This window comes from Astyanax mexicanus, chromosome 5, assembly GCF_023375975.1.
Source record: "Astyanax mexicanus isolate ESR-SI-001 chromosome 5, AstMex3_surface, whole genome shotgun sequence".
In the NCBI taxonomy this organism is placed as follows: Eukaryota; Metazoa; Chordata; class Actinopteri; order Characiformes; family Acestrorhamphidae; genus Astyanax; species Astyanax mexicanus.
The window spans coordinates 48,535,202-48,561,036 of record NC_064412.1 but is presented as its reverse complement, the minus strand read 5'-3'; the positions used below and the strand labels follow the sequence as shown (position 1 = coordinate 48,561,036).

The 25,835-nt window shown below is 40.7% G+C and overlaps 1 protein-coding gene across 3 annotated transcripts in view; it reads left to right on the top strand.

Annotated features, from left to right (window-relative positions):
- The window catches only part of ryk (receptor like tyrosine kinase), a 100,731-nt gene that overhangs the window by 10,358 nt on the left and 64,538 nt on the right, over window positions 1-25,835 (top strand). The window lies entirely within an intron of this gene.

Below are 25,835 nucleotides of genomic sequence, written 5' to 3'. Positions count from 1 at the left end.
TGTAATTATTGGAATTATCGTGACAGGCATCCTTTTAAATTGAGGTATTATTTCAGTAATTTATGACCTCATCTACATTGTTGAGTTTTCTCAGCCCCTTTTGATATTACCCTGATAATTATAAAGTTGATCTGAGCTGAGATGCTCAGACAGTGTTTGTTTGTAATCTCAGAGATGGAGCTTCGTTTTTCATAAACTATTTTAGCTCAGGCTGCCAAAAAGAATAAACCTTAAAAATCTCTCTCTCTCTAACTCGCTCTCTTTCTCCCTCCTCGAACGCTCCGTGTTATTTCCTCCCTGTCCCTCTGCAGGTCTCTGGAGTTCCGTAATTCCTTTCGCAGATCCTAATCTTCTGTCAGTATGTTTGGCCTGTAAGGTCTGCTCCGTACAGCAGCAGGGCTTTCCTGTAGATGGGATCTGATGTATGTAGAGGGAACCCTGATTGCTGATTTGTCCCGTAAACAGCGGGCGAGGGACTGTGATGAGCGCCGCAGTCGGACGCTTGTATTTACTCTTTATTTAGGTTTGAGATGTAATGAGCCTCTCAGATCTGCCGTGCACAACCCGCTCTGACACAAAGTAAACATTCTAGGAATGGGATTTGCGTGGGGGTGACTGTGGAGGGAACTGTTTTGGCTTTTTTCTTGGTGTTTCTTGCTTCTTTTTTTTTCCTCACAAAGCTTTAGATGTAGATGTAGTCAGTCAGTGCATTCCTTGGCAGTTCCTACATGAAAGACTTGCAGAAGTGTGACTCATCATAATGAATACGATGAACATGTATAAACCAGGAACAGTGGCCTACAAAACTTAACCGTGTGTGTCCCTGGTTTTTTACTGTTTATACATATGTATACAACATAGAATGTGCCCTGTTTGCTGCAAAACCTGGCATACAGTTATGTCTCAGACAGATATGTAAATGATTACAGAGGTGAGCTAAATGAACACTAGTTTATGTCGCTAAAGGGCAAGATCTATGCTTTTCTGTCTGTCGTTCTACAGGCCCCCATAGGTTACTGTTATGTAGTGTACCTCTTGGGGAGAGCCCTTTGGCTGATAGACATGCGAGTATTATGCACTGAAAGACTTGAATTTTGCTCAATTGGCAGACTGTGAAGGAAAGGAGGTTAGAAGTAGTTAGTGTGTTAGAGGTGTTAGGAGAGTAAGTGCTCTTTGAAGAGCTCTGTCTTCAGGAGTTTATCAAAGATAGTGAAAGATGCTCCTGATCTGGTAGTGGAAGGTAGTTTGTTCCACCATTGGAAAACTCTTTGTTTGGTAAAGCGAGGCGACGTTCACTGGAGGAGCGCAGCGGCCAGGAGGTAGCGTAAGTCTTCTGGAGTGAGTGCAGGTAGGAAGGGGCTGTTCTGTCATCTCCTTGTAGGCGATTGTAAGAGCTTTGAATTTGACACGAGCAGCAACTGGTAGCCAGAGCTCCACCAGATTGTAACTCTTCCTTGTTCTGCCAGGTCTCCAGATTTATCACCAATCCAGCATTTATGGGAACAGCTAGGATGCCAGCTTCAGCAAGGATGCTATATGGTTCCTGTATGCCTCCAAGCTTGGAAAATGCCTACACCTGTATCATTTGTATGGTGTTATCTTGTGCCAAAATGGTCAATTTGATAGCCTGTATTGATTCTTGTCATATTTGTGTGAGCCACAAGTTTTGAACCCCTGTTTTAGAGCATGTTTTACCCAATTAAGGTTCCGTTGGTTGTTCCATTACATCAGTGCTTCGTGTTGATTCTTTTTCGCTCCTTCTTTGTTCGTTCTCTCACTCAGGCAGCAGCAGTGCTTCAGGAGAGAGTGTAGACCCAGCTGGTCAGTTTATTCTTATTCTCCGTCCAAACCTTTTACAGGACTGGGGAGTGAAATGTGAAATATGCAGTCCTCGACTGGCTGCAGACACACTCAGCCCTGCAGTGTCTGTGGTATTCCGGGCAGGGTAGATGGATCTGCTGAGCGAATGAAGGAAGGGGAATGTGGAGGTCAGGGGAAACGCTCTGGCTGATTTACGACAGAAGGTCGACTCTTGTTTCCTTCAGTAAAAAGAGTAAAATACCCCCAAGGAAGTGCTCCTGCATTACAGGCTGTAGGCCTTAATTTATTTTAGCCATGTTTACTGGTTCTGGATCAGTTTTAGTTTTTTTTTTTTACAGAATAAGTTTTCTACTTTAGATTCTTCTAAGAAGCACATTTAAGTGGAAGTTTATTGGGGAAAACTGTACAGTAATTGAATGGAGCTTCTAGTCTGGATACAAGATGAGATTGAGATGGTTGGGTATGGAGGAGTACAGGTTCTGTTTGACATCCTGCAGCACATTTACCCACAGATTTTGCTACAGCTGAGCCTGTAGATCCTGCTCTACAGTCTTAGCAGTAACATTTACTGTGTGTGTGTGAGCGAGTATTGTCCTGCTGAAAAAGTCCAGTAAAAAGTCCACAAGGTCTGAAGGGTACAGATCTCCCTTTGTTTCTACATGCTATTTAGTGTGTTGCTGGTCTTTTAATATGTTTATTGTAAAAACGCATGTCAAGATACTTAAAAAAATATGATTTATCTTGCAGCTCTACCAGGTCTTTACGTACCCATCTGTACAGCATGTGTGTTTTGTACAGTACCTTCCCGATTTCTCTTTCTGCTGGAGCTCAGCTTTTGATGATTCTTCAGATCTTTTCCTCTTCTCAGTGGCTGGTTCTTTCTTGCCTTTGGTTTGCTCTGAAATCTTGTGGGGATTTCCTGTGTACCCCTCAGGCTCTTTCAGCTCCCCTCCCTCCTCTTCATTTCCCCCTAAACTGCTGTAAACAGCCTTGAAGGATGTGAAGGCCGTGTCTACATGGAGGCTGTTGAGCACTGACACTTGAAGGGTACTTGGGGCGAGTTTGCTGTCTTTGGGATCCTGCACGGCACTTATTCGGGTCCAGATGGTTGACACATCTCCACGCTCTGGATCTTCCTGGCACCGTCGGCTCCGGCTGTGGGGTGACCTTGGCCCTGAGCCTCAATCTTTCATGTCTTCACCAGCCACTCTGCTTTAAGCTTCTTGTTAGTTGGGACCATTTGAGAGAGTCAAGAGATTAATCATCAGTTCTGGATCTTATCAGCAGAACATAGCATCAATAAAGCGAGAGATACTAGCTGCCTGTATAAATAACAACTTTTGTGTCAGATTGGAGTTGTTTAAGAGGACGATCCCAGTTCCTGGTCTGAGATAGAAGGATGAGAAGCCATCAGCACCCTGTAAATATTGAGGGATAATAATAATTTATTAGGGATTAAAGATGAGAATCACATTACATACATTGCCCACAATACGGATGATGATGTCACTGGTACTGTAATTCTGTGATACTCAATATATCGCATTTGTACTATAAGATAATTAACGGCATTTGTGTTACTGAAGAAAATTATGGAAAATGATGGATTTATTTGTGTCCATTTCACAACCAATATTGTTCTTCTACAACTTTTACCCAAATTATTTTATTAGCGCCACCCCGTGAAGTAATAAAGCAAAAATTTGAGCACAATTTGGGCTGATCAATTAATTTAATAGCCTACGTTGATTTTTGTTCTGTATTTAATTAGATGTGAAACGTTTTATTTTAATTTTCATGTGTGCCCTGGAACATTGTGCAGTGGGTTAAGTGCACCATGAGTTGCAGAAGGTTGGCACCCCCTGCTTTAGGGTGTAGGTTAGGCTTTCAAAAGAAGCCCTGCCACTAAAAACTCCCTCAGAAGTCCCTCCTCAATGTGTGAGGCGAACACAGGGGAAATTAGCATTTCTTTAGAACTCTAACAGCAGGTCCATCAGCCGTTCCTAACTAATCTCAAGTCCGTTCACGTCGTCTCCTGGCCAGAGTTCAACACCGGGGTTTTGATCAGTCCAGGCGTGGTGGCAGGCTGTTTTTACAGCACACCGCCAGCCCAGCGTTGGGCCCGGCGTTCTGCTCATTAATGAACATTAGCTTCCTGCAGACCTGCCTCTGCGGGGCGAGTATCTAACGGATCCTCTGGCCGGCGAGGGTCGGGTCAGCCCCTGTGGAAAGTTCATTATTCTGGGGAGGAAGGTTCCAGATTATGGCGGTTGAGTTGTGGCAGCTTGGTAATGAATCCAGCCTGGTCTTCACAGCGTCCTAAAACCTCCGTTATTAATTACAACCACATGAGCTATTCCTGCAGCAGCCGTCCCATTCATATCAACCCGAAAAACCGCCAGAGATTCGGACGCTACATTTACAAAGTATGCATAAACCTGTGACTGAGAAAACCAAACAGTTTTACTTTAGTGCTGCCAGTTTATTAGGCTGAACTGTTTATGCTGTTGGCCATTGCAGTGTGCTTTCAATAAGATATGGATGGATGTCAACCTGCCAGACAGGTTGAAAAAATAGATAACATTTAAAGACATATTGTGTGTGTGTGTGTCCAGTGCATTCAGAGGAAAGTGCCAGAATCTCCTGCTGTGATACATGAGCTAACAGACTGCTGTTCTCTCTTGGACTTTGGCTGGTGATCGTGAAGTAGAATGACCTGAGATTAGTAGATAAGTCTTGATAACTTTTTGTCATGCCCTTCATTTATACTTCCTACTGGTCAGGACAGCTGAACATTTAGGCCCCAAGTCCAATTTTGCAGTACATTTGGATAGTTTCAGGTACCTAAAATAAACAAAAACATTATAAAGTATATTATTGGAAACATTCACACAGGCTGCATGTTATTTTCAGGACATTCTAGGATACCTGTACATAAAATGTTTTCTTTTAAAATCTGTTGTGATTATAACATATAACTTAATTTTAATGGAGTGGACAGAGTACAGTGTCTCTCTAACACTTATCCAGCTAACGCTAGTTTAATGTTAGTAATGTTAATGAAGGAGTGAAGCCTGTTTAAACTCACCTAAGCAGCTCTCTGCAGTAATTTAACTAACCACATATAATACAGAAGTCAGTATTTAAACTGTTTAGAACTAGTAAAGATAGACTGTAGAGTATTTTTGTGGAGTAAATGTTTTTGTGTTTAGTGGACACAGCGCTATTATTACACTGTGTGCACTCTCCCTCTCTCTACTACTCTCTTGCGCTGCAATTCCCACCCACGCTAAAACCTCATTGGCCAGCTAAGAATGAAGAGAGGCCAATCAGGATGCTCAGGATTTGTCACTGTCTCGCTCCATCACACATTAACAATGAAATTGACTATTATGAAATTGGCAGTTAGTCCTTACTGATTTCCTAAATGTTCTTTTATTGATTTGTTTGACATATTGAAGTTCGACCCACTTATTCACAAATGACAGATGAATGGCAAATACACCAGTTATTCTGTGTTCCATTTGAGTTTGGATCTAGGAATTTCCTACTTTTTTGTGTCAGTTAATACTAGGAAATATTGACTGGAATGGTCCTACAGGACGGAATTCCTACTAAGGGTTTGCCGTATCGTATCATGCGCAATAATATCAGCAACATTTTCGAATATTGTGACTGATATTATACCCTGAAATATTGTGCCGTATCATCAACTCCTAATTATGACATCAGGGTTCTACTTCTTTACTGTTTTTAGCAAAAGAAAATTTCACAGTTCTTATTTCCCATTATATATCTACTAGAGACAGATTATATTCCTCCAGTATCATTTATTTTACTTTAATCCTGGTTATGAGGAAATATTTGGCGGGCATTATTAGGATCATGACAATCTGTTACAAGTCTTCTGTTACAAATATGATTAAATTCTTGTATTTTTTAATATCTCAGTTAGGTGTGTGCCTTATCATATTGTATGTAATAATACACTGTAATTTTAATTTTGTTGCAGAAGTGTATTTTTGAAATACTATATTTTTTGTAATTATGTGTTTTGTCATGTCGCCAAGAGTAACGTTATCGCGAAAATACCATGAAATATCAATATTATTTTAGGGCCATATCGCCCACCCCAATTCCTACTGGGAAAATAGAGAGAGTCTCACAACCCAGAACAAGTTTAGAATCCAAGATGGCTGCCCCACATGTCAACAATATTAAAAGCAGTAATGTAATACAGTTTATCACTTTTATTTATTAGTGTCTCATTAAATCAGTTAGAAACAAAGTACTGTACAAATTCTATCTGTGAACATCTGGGCTATGCTAACTAAGAACAGGCACTCTTGTTGACCCCAGGTTGTTGGGTATGGTTGACGTTGTTGTAGTGGGTGGAAACGCAGTTTTACTAAGCTTTTTTTTCTCTGGAAATTTGTAATTGTATGTATCTTTTGCTTAACATTTGAATGGAAACTTTCATTGAATGGTTTCAGTCTTTCCATTTATGCATGCTGGATTTGCAGGCCTAGATGTGGTTTCATGGCTTCTGAAAGGCAGGCAGGTGTTATGACCACATCTCCCTCCCTCCCCCCACCACCTCCACCATCCACTATTAAAATGACTGCTCCTGCTCTTACTGTAGTTTGGAAGTGCTCTCAGCCCCTCAGGTGATCTGGCTGCTGCTGATGGGTTTAAAAGCCTCTGTAGAGCTGAGCTTATATCTCTTATATTCCATTACTTTGAAGAGAGGTTGTCTTAAGGTTGAAAGCTCGCCCCAGGATATATCTTTCTTTCTCTTTATTATTTTCTCTCTCTCTCTTTCTCTCATCTTCTCTAATCTCCTCGTGGGCTCGTGTTGTAGGTGTCTGTACTCATTGCCGGAACAGCGTTCGGAACACTGTTTGCTTACAGAATGGAATTCCGATCCTGTGATGGAATGAGCGATGCTTAAATTAGGTTATCCCGTCTATGAATGTTTCATCAGTGAAAAATGTGGGACGCCTGACCTGGTTACCACTTTCAAAACCGTATTATATTGAGACTGAACTAAGTTCCTTAATCAGAAAATTGAGTAGAGAAGCATGGACAGGGCAGTGTTCGTCAAAAGGAAAGCCATTACAGGTATAGCACCTCTGCTGGCTGGTTGCAGTGTGTTTTGTAGCTCTAATGATTCCCCATACACTGTCCTCCAAGGTAAAGTAATAGGTCAATCCCTATTACTGTTGTAGACTGCTTTTTGTTAATTAAAAAAAAAAAATCAACATTTCAGCTTTTATTTCCAGGAATTTATATCTGGATCTGATGCACAGTTCAGAATATAGCACCTTTTGTCTTAACCCATCTAATTTTCTTGTGAGCAAAAGATTAGAGTTTCAACTGCCCAGAAGATGATTACCATTTTTTTGCACTATAAGGCGCACTTAAAATCCTTTGATTTTCCCAGAATTTGTCAGTGCACCTCTTAATCGGGTCCGTCTTTTGTATGAATTTATCCAATCAGGTTATAAGGAGCAGTGGAGTCACTCTGCTGAAGGGCAGTGTTCCAGCGCCAATGCAGGAGAAGTATTAGCATTAGCCACGAACCGGGCTAAGTGCTAGCTCTTTCACTGTTCAGAAGCAAGTATATCATTCTTTAGCCTGCGCATTTACTGTGTTAAAACAAGCTATGTGGACAAAACGCTAGCAAATATTGCCTTGTCTTACTCAGGGTTTCTCAGTGTAGCACTCTAGCACTAGCAATTACCAGCTAATGCTAACGTTGCTGCACCCAGCCTTAGTGGAAATCTAGAAATCTAAGATTACTGTAAATGAACTAAATCATTTCACTCACCCAAATAAACGTTTTTAGGAGAGAAATCTGTGTACATTAACATCCAGCACTTGTTTGACTTTAAAAGAGATTTTTTTTTAAAGAACTACAGTTTTGTTTACTTAATCACTTTACTTTTTCATCTCATTATGTTATCAATAATCTACATTACTGATTATATTGATTTATTGTAGCAGTCTTAGCCTGCAGTCGTTTTGAAAGAACATGATAGCAGGTTACCACACTCTGAGTCTGTCTGTGTTTAGGTCTGTCTAGGTGTTGTGTTAAGACTGCTCCCAGAACCTTTGCAAACATTTGGCCCAAAATAGGGGCCTGCCCAGCACCTGTTTGGACCGCGTGCCCATCACCTGTACCAGCAACACTAAATCCTGCAGTTCTGGCTGGTAGGAGGAAACTCCAGCAGCTTTTCTGTCCCATTAAAAAACGCAGTGCCAGCCAGCAGATGGGTATGACTATGGGAAAGACTGTTTTCAGTAAAGAGGCAAGTGTTTGGGTTGGCGATGCCGTTTCATCGGGCACGCTTCCAGAGCTTGAGCTGTACGGTACAGCAGTGCAGCAGAGTGGAAGTGCTGGTCTCTGGTGATTTTTAATGGTTTTACCAAAACCAGCTCATAAGAACTTCTGTAATGACTGCAGGAAGCCAGGAAAACATATCTCTCTTATGGGACGCTGCTCTCTCTTGTACTCGTACTGTGGGGATTTAATTTGTTTTGCACATGTGATAAAACCTGTAAATCCTTCACAGTTTCTTACCCCTGTAGAAAAACATACACACAGTCCCTCTGCATCATTCTCATCATCATTCTCATCATCATTCTCATCAACAGTTCTCAATAGTTTAACTGTCTCGGTCCGGTCAGTGGCCTCTACAATACGTTTAGCAGTGTTGGCAGCAGCCTTAGCAACATGCTTAGCAATGCTGTACAGATTAATCTAATTTGTGAACTTTGGTTCTGCGTTACGTTCATTCAGTTGTCACACATTCTAATGCACCCCTAAACCTGACTGTTCATATACAGTACATATCATCGCTGTCCTATAAAAAACACTTATCTTCATTTTTGTCTATTTTTAATTTAGTACATAATTTAAACAAAGTGTCCCTTACACTGTGGCAATTTTTTTTGATGAACAGACCAATAGAAACCCTTCAAAATGACCTGAAATAAACTCTTTTTACATTGACTTCCATTGTTTTGGAGAAAAGTGTTTTTCATTGAACAGCGATGATATGCTGTTACATCTCTGGATGGATGGCTGGATGGATGGGTACATATATACGACATGTATTATATATATTAACATGTCTTATGGCATCTGAATGGCTTTTTAATTTTTGGATGGTGCATGTAACAATGTCTGGTATTATATTGCAAACAAAGTTATAAGTAGGATTTGTAGCTCAAGTCAGACGTGAGTTAAGCTCAGCTGACTAGCTGGAAATTTTATTTTATTTTTTTTACATTATTTAATGTGTGCAAATTTAGGTTAACTCTTTAATATATGCTTGTGACTTACTGCTCTTGAAGTTTGTTTGCACCTCGAATCCAGAAGTTTACGGAGTTTAATCACTTGCGCTGAGTAAATGATTCTGTATTCAGGACCGAGGAACTTTCTTCTGAGCTGTGGATTAATTACGCAATTCTATTTATCTATTTTCTGAGTGAATAATTACTGTTTGCTGTTGGTTTTCTATTTTGCTAAGATAAAAATACTCATACAGTGAGGAACAGCAGCAGGAGCTCCTCAGATAAAGTGCTTATTCTCATTTGTTTCCAGGCAGGACGGAGCGTTTACTCTCTACAGAGCTGAGCTACTATTACTCCAGTGTGTTAGCTTGTAATTGCTAACTGGTTAGCCATAGCTAGCCAGCTGTACCTGCTTCTTTGGAGGTGCTGTTCTACACGGTGCTCTTCAGTGCCTCTAGTCATATGGTGGTATGTAAAAAAAAAAAAAAAATGCATACCGGTTTTAATTTCCCCTTCCCCACTGCTCTTGAGCAATTTCTTGAGTCAGATTACATATTTGGCACAGTGCTTTTGTCTCGTCGGGGTTTGTTAATTGTACATATCCAAACATCTCATTTCTTCTGCAATAAAAAGTGTAATAGTCGTACGAATGCATTTTGCCTTTAATAAAAGAGTAAAGTTTGAATATCTGACTTAAAAACAGATAGCTACCCACTGAGTATCTGTTCAACATCTGGATAATTGTGTCCAGTGGATGAAATTTTTAAAAAGTTTTATTTATAAGTTTATTGTACTATATAAAGAATGACCGTTATTAAAATTTGCTTAAACTTTGTCTACATGCCAGAATATCACAATATATTTTTGTACCGTATTGCCCAGTCCTAGGCCTCCAATTTCTGGCTTCTGGTGTCTCTGCAGAGAATTCACATACTCACATCCAATCTCTGAAATATCCGTTTTTGTTTCAGTGGCTGCTGGTTGGATCAGGGTCAGGGTGAAGCAGTGTGAGGTTCTGCAGTGTTTGGAAAATAGCTGTGGAGTAGTTTTCCTCCGTCAGGGAAATCCCCGTTGGCCTTGTACCTCAGATTCCTGCTCTAAACCCCCCTGCAGCCTTCAGCCGAACCAGACCTGAACCAAACCTGAACTGGACCCCAGTCAGAGCAGAGGGGAAAATTCAGTAGGAAAAGTATTCTTTCCAGATTCCAGAGTCCTCCGTTCCCAGGATTCCTCAGTGCTGTGTATGTTCTTCTGCAGTTCTGTAAATGACTAGCCTGTTTGAGTGAGCTCTTCCATGGAAGATCCATCAGTACCTGCTGAGTACAGGGGGCTCTCAGAGAACCAGCTTTTTTTATTCCTTAAAGAGAGGAGGAGGGAAACTCCAACCCTATGCAGGGATTTAACAGATACTTATAATGTTATAAAAAAGTGATTTATCTAAAAGCCAGGAATTTCTCTTACAAAGTCTTAAATCAATTCCCTAAATGTCTTAAAAATTCTTTTGATAGTAAAGTTGTGTTTTTTTTTTCACAGTTATTTCCAGGTATGTTCAATAGTTGCTTTTAGCTAGTGGAGAAACACTACTGTAGTGTAGATTTAAACAGATTTAAATCGGACGAAAAATCCAATTGTTTTGCACTGGATGTAGGGGTGGGCAATATTATATTGTATACAACATATCGTGACACAGAAAGATCATGATATTAAAAATCCATATCGTGAAAATAGGGTTGTTCTGTCTTAAAAGTAGTCTATTATTTACTGTGAAGCTTTATGTGTATTTATTGTATAATTGTTTTAGTTTGCAGTTTATATGCATGCACTAAATATTCTGCAATATTATTTGCTGCATTATATTATTTTATGCTATATTATTTATTTTGCCACATTATGATTATACTGTTATACTACTATACTATATTCCTGAAATTAATGAATTATTTTAGTTTTCCTTTATCGCCAAGTATATCGTTATCGCAAAAATACCCTGAAGTATCGTGATATTATTTTAGAGCCATATCGCCCACCCCTAACTGGATACTATTTTCAGTGTATGTACAGCTCTATTGTTGCTTGTGCAAAACTGTTAATTCGTGTTAGCTTGAAATAATGGTTAGTCAGAGAATACAGAAATCACAAGCTTACTGTGTAAAATCTGTAAACTTCATGTGTGTTGTGCTTTTTGCTATTTTATAATTGCATAAATGCACTTAATTTACAGTGCCTCTACTGTTACACTACTCTGCATTCACACTAGTAGTTGAAGAGCCTTTCACATTAACCCAACTTTGTCTGTTGTGTTTAATGCTACTCACATGTGGTCATGCAGTGGCCTGGATGGTTAGCATGCTGGCTAATTTTGCAAGCCTTTTACTTAGATGACAGTTTTGCACATTTTGGCTGGGTTTTCTCAGTCAGCTTTATGAGGTAGAATCACCTGGAATTCAGGCTTTCAGTTAACAGCTGTGCTGAACTTATCAAGAGTTAACTACTTGAATTTCTTGTCTCTTAATGTGTTTGAGAGCATCAGTTGTAAAGTAATGTTCTAATTTATATTATGGCAAGGACTACTCAACTAAGTTAAGAATAAAAATACTTTAAGAAATTAATTTTAAAAGTATCCTCAAATGCAGTCGCAAAGGCCATCAAAAACATTAGGATGAAACTGGCTCTCATCATGAAAGGGAGAGCAAAAGTTACTTTGGTTGCACAGGATAAGTTCATCTGAGTTACCAGCCTCAGAAACTGCAACAGCACCTTAGAAAAGAGCACCTAAATGCTTTACAAAATGAGTGTTTAGTTTTTTTTCTTTAGCACTTTTACTACAAGTTTACTACATGATTCCTTATGTTTTCCTTCATAATCTTGATTTCCTTAGTATTCCTTTACAATATAGGAAAATAATAAAAGCATTGAATTTAAGGTGTGTCCAAACTTAAAAATGGTACTGTATATTAAAGCACAGTTATGTCATACCGTTTAGCGTTATTTCACTCCTCACAACTTTTTCAAAATTAAAACATCCCTTTGATAAAATGCCATAAACTATCGTAAGCAGCCAGTGGTAATCCAGCTAAACTAGGTTCATCTGTTTTTTTTGTTTTTGCAGTTTTTTTTGCGGTTTAATTATAACAACATATCAAATCTCAAAATATCTGTAGCTAATGGTGGTCTGCTGGAATGTCACCTTGCTCAGAACTGCCAGGAATCCAGAGTAGAGTGAAATCACCCCACCGTTAAAGCCTCTTTAGAGCTGCTTGAATAACAGAGAGTGAGGGAGCGAGTGCTGGGCAGTATTGAAGGATGTTTCTGCAGTGACCGTACCGCCAGCTCCAGTTGAACATGTGCCCAGAGCCAGAGAGAGAGAGAGAGCGATGGCGGCGGCAGCGGTGGGGTGGGGGGGATGTGGGGGTGCTCTCAGGGCGAGCGAGCTGAAAGACGAGTAGGGAGATGGAATAAAGGGAAGAAGTGAATAGGAGAGGAGTGATTGTCAGGGCTATTCAGGGCTGGAGGCCTGTGCTTTTAGAACTGCCATGCTGAAAAGGACGAGGGCCTCCACTTTTCCCTGTCCCTGGACTTTTGTACCGCCACGCTGCTTCAGATCGCAAGAATGTGTTTTCAGCACCTGCTCTTCTCCGCACTCAGTGGGGTTTAGGTGCTTTTGTTCTTGGGGTTTAGGTACTTGTTTTGATGTTTTGATGCTTTGCTACTTTCTGTAGTTGTTTTACAGAAGCACGGTCAGTTTCGGTTTCTCTCTTGCTGTGAACTGTTTGGAGATTTTGAAGCCTGAGGGAATTCTTACTGTGTTCAGCTGTCAGAACATGTGGATGTTCTTTCTCTCCACTACCACGCTGTTAGCATCTCTACTGTGCTTTTATGATATCTACTAGGGCTGTGTATTGGCACCAACCCGGCGATACGATACGCATCACGATACAGGGCTCACGATGCGATATATCACGATACTTTAAAAAAATCTCATACAACTTAATTTAATCTAAGTTGACAAAGTTTAATTTGTAAACAATCAGAACGGTGGGAGCTCCATTAGATGTAATAACAGGTCCTGTAGCATCCAATATCATGCTACTTTTTTCAACAGTTTTAAACACTGCCTTCTTCATTGTGGAAGTCCAAAATGAGCCCACACTTCAGCTCTGTACACCCCAGGAGCCAGCCTAACGCGTTTAGATTCTGCCATCGCCAGCAGGGTGCTAATGCTAATGCAGCACTGTAGCGAATGGATCAAGATAGATCAGAGCACTGCCACCTCGCGGCCGGGTGAATAAACAACACAAAAGTAACTACTGTCTGCCTTCTAGCGGCCGGGAGTTTAATAAAAACACACTTAATAAAAAAATCAATACAGCGCTTTTGAGAATCGATACAGTATTGCGAAACGTATTATCGCGATATTCAAGTTCGAAATCGATATTTCCATACACCCCTAATATCTACCATGCTGTTAGCTTTGCTACTGCTGTGTTATCACTGCTACAGGACTGGCTTCTGTTCTTATTGTTAATGTTACTGTCTTTAATGTTAGCCTCACCTAGCATCACCAGTGTTAGCAGTGTAAACAGTGTTAGCATCCAGGGGTGTGCCATATTGTATTGTACACGATAATATCATCAAAATCTTTAAATATCGTGAATGATATTATACCCTAAAATATCGTGTCATATCACCCACCCCATTTCCTATTATATATATATATATACTAGAGACAGATTATATCTGTCTAGTATCATTTATTTTACTTTAATCCTAAATATATAAAGATATATGGAGATCATTATTATTAGTATCATGACATTTTGGATCATTGACTTCTGTTACAAATCTGATAAAATTCTTGTATTTTTAAAATATCTCAGTTAGGGGTGTGCCATAATCATTTCGTATGTAGTTATAAAATTGAATTGTCATTTTGTTGCAGTAGTGTATTTTTTTTAAATACGTTTTTAATTCAATGTTTTTCATGTCGCCAAGAGTATCGTTATCGTGAAAATACCATGAAATATTGTGATATTATTTTAGGGCTATATCGCCCACCCCTATTAGCATCACAAAAATTCCAGCTGCTAGCATCGCTCTAAATGTTTCTAGCATCTGCCCTTTTCCACACTTGTTCGACTTTAGGTTTGGCAAAACTGTAGTTATCTTGAAGGCTGCAGGTCTGTTTAAATACAGTATTTTTCTGACTATAAAATACACTTAAAATCCTTTAATTATCCTACAAATTGTCAGTGCGCCTTATATTCCAGTGTGTTTTATGTATGAATTCTACCAGTCGGGTATTAAGGAGCATTAAAGCCACTCCGCTGAAGTACAGCATTATAAGGGTGAGTTTTCAGTGAAGTTTCTCCAGCACTAAGGCTGGGAGCAGCAGCGTTAGCATTAGCCGCTGATCACAGCACTTACCTTACTTGCCATTTAGAAGTTGGTATATTCGACAGTAGTTTGAGGGTTTACCGTGTTAAAACAAGCTACATGCGATGAACCACTAGCTAATATTGCCCCGTCTTACCAGAACACACAGGATTCCTCAGTTTAGTACCTCGCTCTTAGACATAATATTGCTAAGCTAAGCCTATTTTAAATAAATTGAAGTGCTATACTCACACAAATAAACAATTTTTAGAAAAAAAAAATCTGTAGATAACCTACTAGTCACTTAATGCACCTTTTATAATGCGATGCACCTTATCTACAAAAATAGATCAGAAAATAGGCGTTTAATGCTGGTGGGCCTGTTAATATGTATGTATATATATATATATATATATATATATATATATATATATATATATATATATATATATATATATATATATATATATATATATATCTTGTAAAATGAATATTGCAGGTTCCTTTTATGTCATTCAACTTAAAGCATGATCTGTAAGGTTTAACTTGCTATATAAACAATGTCACTATTGAGCAGGACTGGATAATATGGCCAAAATTTATATTGCAATATATTTTTAATTTTGGTCAATAAGATATAATTCCAATATTAATTTGAACAGTATAGTCACTGCTCTTGGTGCACATAATCACACACTAATGGTGCTGGGCAATGTGGTAAAGTATTATTTCACATTATTTAAAGACATTTCCTAAATATATTATATTTATATATTGCAAAATTGATACTACTACTATATATATTATACAGCTGCCAGCTAATGTTACCCATCCTCCTCCTTCTTTAACAAAAGTTCTCCCTGACATTTTCCCGTGTCCTGGGAGTTTAGTACATCAGAGAAATGGTTTGTGTACCAATAAAGCATGATGAGTGTTTATATACAAAATTGTTGACCCTTTTCGTTCCCAAGTCTGCTTGCAGTCTGAGTGCGGGTGTGAGGGGAAGGAGGACCTCAGTGTTGAAGTAAATGCACATGCATCTCAAGGCAAAGCGGTTTAAATCATTGTAATCAGCATCATAAGACGTTCCCACGTTTCCGTTCCAGACGTAAATCAGTTCTGTGCTGTAATTCAGTTTGTAACACTCCCTCTATCTCCTCCCACTGCTTTCACTTCACTTCACAAGAACACAAAATATATTTTATTAATATACCACTGGATCTACTTTTCTTTTTTTAGGAATGCACAGAATATTCAGCGACCAAAATGACTTGAACTACTGAAACGCTTTTGATATTCTGCCAAATGTTTAAATTTGTCAGCCAAAACCTTTTTTTAATGACTTTCACTGAGTGATTTTTTTAGATATTGTCCACTCCTCCCATTTCTCTGGTGCCAGGCTACTAATAACACAACTAAGCTGGTCGTGGGTGGGAGGGGAAAGTCTGTGTGGTAACTCGGGCTGATCCACCGCTGAACTCTAAGCTACTAGAGGTCAAACCTCTGCTGTGAACTGGCCTCGGCCCACATTCTGCTCTGGTCTGGGTTACTTTCACCAACTGTGCAAGTTGTGACACCACTTCTGTTTCTCTGGTGGCCCTGCTCTGTCCAGGCCTCTCTATCAGCCAGTCCCAGGCCCCTTTACACTGTACCAGCCAGTCCCAGGCCCTTGTGTCCTCTACCAGCCAGTCTCAGGCCCCTGAGCCCTTTACCAACCAGTCCCTAGCCCCTGCCCCCTCTACCTCCATGCTTAACCATGGGGCACCCTCTACCAGCCAGTCCCAGACCCCTGAATCCCTTACAGGCCTGTCCCAGGCCTCTGCACCCTCTACCAGCCAATCTCCAGCCCTGCCCCCTTTACCTCCATGCTTAACCATGGGGCACTCTCTACCAGCCAGTCTCAGTTCCCTGCACCCTCTACCAGCCAGTCCCAGGCCCCTACACCCTCTACCAGCCAGTCCCAGGCCCCTACACCCTCTACCAGCCAATGGCCAACCCCTGCCCCCTCTACCAGCCAGTCCCAGGCCCCTGCACCCCCTACCAGCCAGACCCAGGCCCCTGCACCCCCTACCAGCCAGACCCAGGCCCCTGCACCCCCTAACAGCCAGTCTTAGGCCCCTGCACCCTCTACCAGCCAGTCCCAGGCCCCTGCACCCTCTACCAGCCAGTCGCCAGCCCCTGCCCCCTTTACCTCCATGCTTAACCATGGGGCACCCTCTACCAGCCAGTCTCATGCTCCCACACCCTCTACCAGCACCTAGCTCAGTCCCAGTGGTATATCTGTGGACCAGACATGGTGGTGGGTTAACTGTGGGCCAGTCAGAGGTACAGTCACATCTGAAAGTGTTTTGGTCTGCTGTGGAGCTCAGGCCGAGGGTTGTCTGCCTGCCGGCTCTCGGGTACTTTTAGCCCACACCTGTTTGGTATTATGCTGATTGCCCTCCTGACCATCTGTGCTGATAGGACAGCTCTAGCAGTGAGGAATTCTCCACCAGCAGCAATTCTACTGTTTTCTATGATAATGAGGCCTAAACCCCACAGCCAAACAAGAGTGGGGTCTGTCTTTTCAGCCTTCCCCCCCAAATAAAAGCTGGTTTAGGTTGACCCCTCCCCCCACTGCCATTATGCTTCATCAGCCAAGTGTGAATGGTGGCGTTCCTTGGACCTTAAGTGAGTTACTGTGAGCAGGACTTGGAGACTACTCCTATTGAAATGATAGCATATTTAGAAACTGTTTTGTTTGCTGCACCTTAACCCTGATGTAGTTAGTCACTGATGTTCATAAGCACAATAAAGTAGTTGGAATGTGGAATGTAATGATATGTTCAAATGATTACAATGTTTGAGTGAACGGTTACATTTACTGGGGAAAACTGATCATGGCTACAGATGAAAGATGGCTCTAGAACTCCGTTGAACCCTCTAGCCTGGATACAAGATGAGATTTAGATGGTTTGGTATGGAAGAGTACAGGTTTTAAAGTTGCTACAGCTGGACCTGTAGATCCTGCTCTACACTTGTACGTTACTGAAGCTGCATCCTAGCTGCTCCCATACATGCCCAGTTAGTAATGAATCTGGGGACCGTGCAGGACAAGGTTGTTACAATCTGGGGGAGACATTCCTGGGAAACCCTTGTTCTGTTCTGAAAAAATGTCAGTTTGAAGCCACGCCATGAGAGCCAAAATGTGGGCATAGGGTATCCTGCTGCTGTTGTTCCTCGTTTCACTACTAGGGGATGACTAATTGCATTGGGTCCTAGAGAGTGGGTTTCTTGTTGAGCTGAATTTCTTTTTGTAATAAGTAACAAATAGTTAACCTGTTAGTCACTGGTGTTTCTTTAGCCTGGTTTTGTGAAGGTTGGAAACCCACTCATTTCCTTTTCCTTGAAGCATCAAGCAAATAAACCCTGCAGCCCACCTCAGCCTTTCAGCCATGCACCACAAATGTTTATTGGGGGAGGAATAAATGCATCTCATCATGTTCATAAACAATAAACCATAAACATCCCATAATCTCTCTCTTTCTCTCAGTCAGGCAGATAGACAGGTCTTTGAACAGGAGTAGAACTCGCTCTTCTGCAGCATGCTGGCTTGAATTCCTCTACCTGGTCTTCTGTTATGAAGTTCTAGAGGCTAAGCCTGTAAAGAGAGCCCTCTCCTTGCCTGACCCAGACTCTGCACCCTATCCCATGAGCACGCCGGCTGTTTGTGCGTGGTGCAGTCGGGCGAGGAGGATGAGCCGGGCTCTGAGTACAGGAAAGCCTTTGTATTACCTGTGCGGACTCCTTCACCTGGCCCCTGCTTTTTGTTCTGCTTTTGCAAAGACCGCAATGTGATCTCCAGCTTACCCAGAGAACTATAGTTTCATGCTTATTTCAGCTTACAATGTATGGACAAATAGAAAAAGTGTTGGGGCATCCGCTCATTCGTTGTTTCTTTCAAAGTCAAAGATATTAGAAAGAGTTTATTGTCCTTTTGTTTAGGGGTCTAGGAAAATACAAACATTTCAAAGTATTGCAATATTTTGTTTTGTAATACTGTATCGATTTAAAAAAAATACAGGATCAATTTTTAATTATCATCTTAAAAGTAAAGATATGGTGGTTCATTTTGTGTTGTGATTAAACCTTGACCACTAGATAGCAGTGTTGTACTCTTACTCTTGTCGTTAGATCTCACTGTTCTGACTGAATGAAAGAGTAAACTCTTCTTTGATTCAGATTTTATAATTGTTATACTATATCAATTTGAAACAATTGAATTAGATTGCTTTTTAGTATTGCAGTGTATTGCGATATATTGAATTGTAACCCCTGTATCGTGATGTGCAGTGTATTGCAATTTTTTGACAATACACAGCCCTACTTTTGTTGGAGTAACTGTTTGTAATATCAAGTAGAAACTGTCCTATTGTAATGCCTATACTTTTTTGACCGGAACTATGCTGCACACTGTATGTGTGTATTTACTCATCTGTGTCAGCAGTGTTTGCAACTTTAAAATAGCTTAATTTATTCTTTATTACGATGTCTAAAAGGCATTAGGACAAATAACAAAATAGCTATTCTAATCTAGTATAGTTTAGAAAAGCATATTCTATTTATCTTGTTTCGGCTAACTCTAAGGGCTGGGCAATTAATCAAAAAAATGAATCAGAACCATCATGGTTTTACGCCCTCTTGTGGCAAGACCCAATGTCTCAGATCACATTTGTAATCATTTACATATCTGTCTGACACAGAACTGCATGCTGAGTTTTTCAGTAATCCGTAGCCTGTATAAATGTTTGAACACACTAAGCTCAGACATTTGGATGTTGTGGTTAGCCAGTCTTTCCCGACACCATTCAGAGAGGAGACGTGCTTTTACATGCACTAGTCTCGTTGTGCTCAGGTCAGCGGGGAGGCAGTGCATCAGATCCAGGAGCACATTACATGTTACCCACTTTCTGTGACTCAATTTCTTTCTTATTTCTTGAGAAACTTTTCGGGTATCTTCTATTGGAAACTGTGGAGAAACCCCTTCAGGTGCTTTGTTGAGCCTCCAATGCATTTTTTAATAAGCACCTCAAGCTTTCTTGAAGGTTCTTTAAGACACCTTTAGAAGTAGCTCTAATGTTTCAAACCCTGAACGTTTAGCTATATACCTCTGCCATTTCTTTTATAAAGCCATCTTCCATCTCATGCCTGGCGAGGTTTGTTTCCTCGGTTTAGAGATAAGGTAGAGTGCAAGACTCTGTTGAACTGTGGAGCTTTTCTGAACTAGAGCCACAGAGATAAAGCCTTTTTTTTTTCTTTGGCCTGGCTTGTTTTCTTTTTGGCCGGTCGGCCTTTTCAGAACAGTGGAAACGATTCAGGCATGAAAGGGGGTTTGAAACCGTATAAAAAGACATGGCAACCCCCCCGTATGGCAGTGCTTAGTTAAGGGCTGGTGTTGGAGCGAGCGGAAACCCGGAGTGAGGGCATTTCTTTGAGCTCTTGTGGTTGACCACAGCTTCTTTGAAAGCAGCTTGTTGTGACTTGTTGAATAAAGCGAAGTGGAGGAGAGCAGTGCCTCCCACCAACGATCACTTTGGCGTAGAACGATGCTGTAAGTGTTAATAAACTCTTACTAAGCTCTTACAGATGAGCTCATTCTTCGGTTGGCTGTGGAACAATTTCCCCACTCGCTGAACTTCCAAGCTCTCTACTCCATCCATACTGTGGCTCAAGCAGTATGTTTCAGTGATCCATGAAACACTGGGTCAAGCCCCTTGACCCCTCCATCCACATCCACTCTGCAGTCCACCCCCATGGACCAGACCATGACCTGGTGTCAGCTTTCAGTTCCCACAATGTATTGTTTTCAAGAAGTGGAAGAAAAGATTTGTGAGTGATTTGGCTCTGTATACTCGACAAAAAAATGCACCCTGGATTTCTGCAAAACTTGGCATGCAGTTATGTCTCAGGAATGTCTGTCAAGTATTTTAGATGTGGTCTGGGCACAAAGTGAGAAAAATTTGACTGCTAGACTGTAGCTAGACTGCTACAATGCACTCGAGGACTCAAATTTTGCCCAGTTGACACTTTTGAGACTTGCAAAGGGGGATTCTTACTTACCATCCACACCCTCAATCAGCAAGCCACCATCACCTTAATTTGCAGTGGTATCCTGAATGAACCTGGACTTCTGGAGACTGGGGCTAGCATTCTTATTGCTGAATCAAGATTCTGTTTGGAATCCAACAATGACGTTTTGATTTTGGACACGTTGTGGTGATGCCTCAATCCTGTCTTTGCTGTGGAGCGACACACTGCGACCCCAACATTCTTGGTGTGATTATCTGGGGAGCAATGGATACAAATACAACAGTCAGTCACCCCTAGTAGTGATATGAGGGACATTAACAGCTCAGTGATATGTGCAGGACATCTTGCAGCCACATGTGTTTGCCTATGGCAAAACTTCCAACTGGCATTTTTCAGTAGGATAATGCTCACAAAACACAACAAGGGCTTTCTCAGGAATGTCTCCACCAGATGGGTGGAGATGGGACACAGCTTCAGTCACCTAGGAGTGTAGAGCAGGATCTACAGACCCACCTGTAGCAACATCTGTAGGTAAATGTGCAGCAGGGTGCCAAACAGAACCTGTACTCCTCCATACCCAACCTTCTCAATCTCATCTTGATTCCAGCTTAGAGGTGCCAACAGGGTTTAAACTAGAGCCTCCTTTCAATTACAGTATTGTTTTCCCCAATATCATTTACATTTCCCCTGAAATAATTTACATTTATCATTACATTCACACCCACACACAAAGCCTGACTCCATTCCGTCCACCAAGCCCAATTGGCAGCGTCTGGTCGTAGCACAGTGGTAGCCTGTTGGGAGAAGGGCGGCTGGCTAGACCTGGTTGATGAGGTTAGTCTGATGCGACGTGACATTCCACCACTTTCAGACCTAATCAGCTGTTGCCGCTGCAGGACTGACCCTGCCACCACACAGGGGGAACCCTCAACATCACCGGCGATGAGTCCAGACAGCCGACCCAGACGGGTTCAGTTTGACTGTAAACACAGCGCATAAAAAACTGCTCGGCTGTGGAGAGGCACTGAGGCGTGAGGAATACCAGGCACACCGCCGCAGATCTGAGCCCGGTCTAATTACCTTCCTCAGGTTCTGATCCGACTGACCTCTCTGGGTAGGCCTCTTAGTTTTATTCGCACCGTAAATTTTCCCAGAAAAAAAATAGGTTCCACTTATAAGTGTCTTTAATAACTGTGTAGTTACAAATTAACAATCCATATAATGACAATGTAACTACTGCTAAAGTACACATTATTACAGATTTATTACAGTTGTACAGTAATTGCACGTGTCTGCTCTATTAAACACAAGTCAAAATTAATGCGTAGAGTTTGTGAATGTTTCTCAAGTGTATAAATATATATTTCTCCAACAGCTTTTGTGTGGTATGTATTTAGAGCTGTGATTGTTATTGAATACTAAAAATCATTATTCAAATTTTTATTATGGAAAAGTGGATAACATATTCTGATATGTCTAACTGACCTTTATACATGTGTAATAAACGAACCTGTACAGCCATAATTAATCAGTAACAGTGCGTACTTTAATAGTTACACCGTTATTACAAAGATTGTTAATATGTCACTACACACTTATTAGAGACACTCATTACAAGGTGGGACCAAAATTTTCAATAAACAATTATTATTGTCTTTTGTAAACGTTTTGTGCATCTAATGGAATAATATAAGTGTAATGCATCTACGCCATTTTAAATAAGACCAAACCTTCCTTAGGGATGTACCGATCCAATGTTTAAAATCAGAAATTGGTCCCAATAAAAACAATATAAGCTGTATCGAGCCACAGACATTTAGAGTTATCCATGGCTCAATCTGTTTAATGCTCAGAAAACAATGTTAGCATCACTGCTAACTTGCTCCAAAACCACCATTGGCTGTGTCTACCAGCATTACAGCTCCAAATACCTAATGAGCCTGCTAACATTCTGCTAGCATTGCAGCTAATCGCTCTAAACTTGCTTAGGCCAGCTGTTGTCAGTTAGCATCAAGGCTAGTCAACTATTCTAGCTCTATTTTTGGCTCTGCTTTTGTCCACCCTGTTCATAAAGTAGCCAGTTAGCTACAGTGAGGGATTGGCTTGGAGATCTTCTTTACACTATATGTCCGTACTTTTAACTGACACCGATGTGCAAATGCACTAATTATATACAGCTCGTCTAGCCCCTAATGCTAGGCATAGGCTACAGAGGGATAGTAAAGCCTGTGGAGCTACAGAACTGTGTTCTCTGGAATGATGGAGCTCCATTCAGTACTTTGGGATACTGGGATGAGTTTGGGTGATAGGGATGTCAGGTGGGTGGTGATCATACAACAACCTCTCTTACTCTATTGTCTGTTTTCACTGAAGACCTTTTCAGGACAGCAGAGATCCCAAATATCTTAAATATTTGACAGCTGAATTATTTGGCCAGAAATGGCAAAAATAAGCACTGTGTTCAGCCTAGTAAGTAAAAGTATTGAAAACTGAACAATGATATTTTCTGTAGTGGGATAAAAACTAGGTAAATACTGCAATGTTAAAGTAAGCAAAATAAATGAAAACCTGTGTTAAAAATGGTCAGATCAGTTTTATGTATAAAGCACATCTTAAAAAAGTGTCAACTAAAGTGGTGTACATTTAATTACAGAAGTTAAAATTTCTAAATAAAATATAATGTTGAAAATGTTCCGTATCTAAGATACAGGTCAGAAAACATGACTAATAAAACTATTTAAAATGATGCATCAGATAAGACAACAAACTAAATACATTTTATTTTAAGTTTGTCTTAAAGGTTTCTCATTATTTGGTTTGTTTCAGTTTAGACCAGAACTGTTTAATTTGGTGTCTCTCTAGAGACCAACAAAATTAATCTTTTTTTTTTTTTTTGTTTACAAAAAAAATTGTCTTAATTTTAGAAGAAATACTGAATGACTAAGTGTCTCAGCACTTTTGTATTTTTTTGTATACAAGAGAACAGTGCTCACCCCCATTTTTCTTTGATCTATTTATTGGCGCTCTAAGAGCTGGGAAGTGAATGGGTTCCCCTCCCCCTTCTGTAAAGCAGACTCCCGGTCGGCTGATAGGCCGGCTCCACTCGGTCGAGCCCCCGTCTCTCAGCAGTGATAGGGCTGCCCCGGGGCACGGTCGGAGATTTCAGCCGTCACTCAAATTCGCATGTTCCTGCGGTTCGACTGTATGGGAATCAGGCTGGTGGCTGAAACCCCAACCGTCCATCCATCAGCACTGCCTCTCAGGCTGCTAATGGGGATAAATGCAGCCTCTTTGGAGCGCAGGTGTGTGTCGCAGGCCGGTGGAGAGGGGCTTTTTGGGTTCAATCTGGGCGAGGAATGTGCCTGATTGAGACCCTGTTTAGATCACAGCCTCCTTATCCTGAGTTATTAGAAAATGGCGGCCAGGCTTTCAGAGAGAGGCTGCTTTGGGTCGGTGATGGTGGCGAACAGTGAAGAGCTCTTATGTAAACATGTCAGAGTTAACTGGGCTCTTTCCTCACGCTCTGGAGTCGTGATAACTGGGGTAATGTATGGAGTTAAGACACTTTTAAAGAGTAAGAGCTCTCTCTCTTGAATCTAAAATGCACAGCAGCGCGGAGATAAGTGGTCTCGGGTCATTAGTTTAGTGCATTTTGTCAAGAATCACTGACTTCAGTTTCCCTAAATTTCTGCCTACAAACATTCTCCTTTATGGAAACTGTGGAAACATGTTTCAAACCACAGCCCAGGCCAAAGGACCAAAATTTGGTTTAACTCAGAGACTGTAAAAAAAAAGATGGACGCCGTGTTGCTGTTCCCATTCATTCATTTAATAAAAATGAAGCCAAAATCTTCTGCCATGCTGGCGATTCTGATTCTCTGCGCAGTACAGACCAGAGGAGGGAGAAAGACTGTGGAGAGACAGCCTACTCATTTAAATAAACCCACCCCTGAGGGCTGCCTCCACAGAGCTCACACAGTAGGGTCCCAGTAGGGTCCCACCCCGGCTAGGTGTAACCCAGCCCTTTTACAATAACCACACCTTTTTGAATAGAGCTGAATAATGTTTTAAAAAATGAATTCTGTGGGGATGTCAATTTTTGCATTTAAATAATGGAGGTAGAATTACAGTATATTGGGAAAAAAATTTGATTGAAAGTTGTCCGTTTTGCCATTTGAAACCTGTGGGGATGGGTGGGGTTACACAGCTTTCTGCAACCGAACAGCAGCGGGCGCCCGACCTGTGGTGGCTTCACTTTTGAGACAATGCTCTGTCCAGCTATATACAGTCTATGGTTTAACTTCAAGGGTTGGTCTCAGTCAGGATCAGCTGAATCAAGATTCGATTTGTTTGTAGTTAGTTTGTAATTTCAGACCAAATGCAGGAAAATTAAAGTGTCTGGTTATAGTCACCCATTAAACAACAGAAGAAGAAAAAGAGGTGTTATACCAAAATCTGACTTCCCTTGGTTGTCAGGCATGTCACGCAGAAGCATGGATACAATAGATTACTGTGCTGGTGGTTGCTGTATCTGCTGTAACTGTAGATGAACCTTTATTTATAAACAGAAATTAAAGGAATCTGAGGGAATCTGTTACACTCATTCTGATTTTGAGACACAACTGCACTCAAAGGGAGTCCGATACGGACAGAAAGACTTCAGCATAAAACATGGACAGACAACTTATTGAGCTGGCAACCCTGTGCCCATCTGACATATGCCCTTATACAAACCAGTGAATGTAAAGTGTAGGGAATCCCTCATACGCTCTGCCTCCAGCCTAGTTATGTAACATAAGCACAGTCTGCAGTAGGGGTGGGCGATTGTGGCCCTAAAATAATATCACAATATTTTATGGTATTTTCACGATAACGATACTCTTGGCGATATAACAAAACACTGAATTACAAAAAATATATTAATATATATATCAATTAATTTTAATTATTGGATATATGATATGATCTATCATATGATATGGTACAACCCTAACTGTGAGATTAAAAAAAAAACAAGAATTTTCTAAGATTTGTAACGGAAGACAATCATCCAGAATGTCATGATACTAATAATGTATCTTCGTATATTCAGGATTAAAGTAAAATAAATGATATAATCTGTCTCTAGTAAATATATAATGGCAAATAAGAACAGTGTGATTTTTTTTTATTTTGCTAAAAACAGGAAAAAAGTAGTACCCTGATGTGATGATTAGGGGTGAGTGATGGCACAATTTTCTGGGATATAAAATAATTCACAATATTCAGAAATG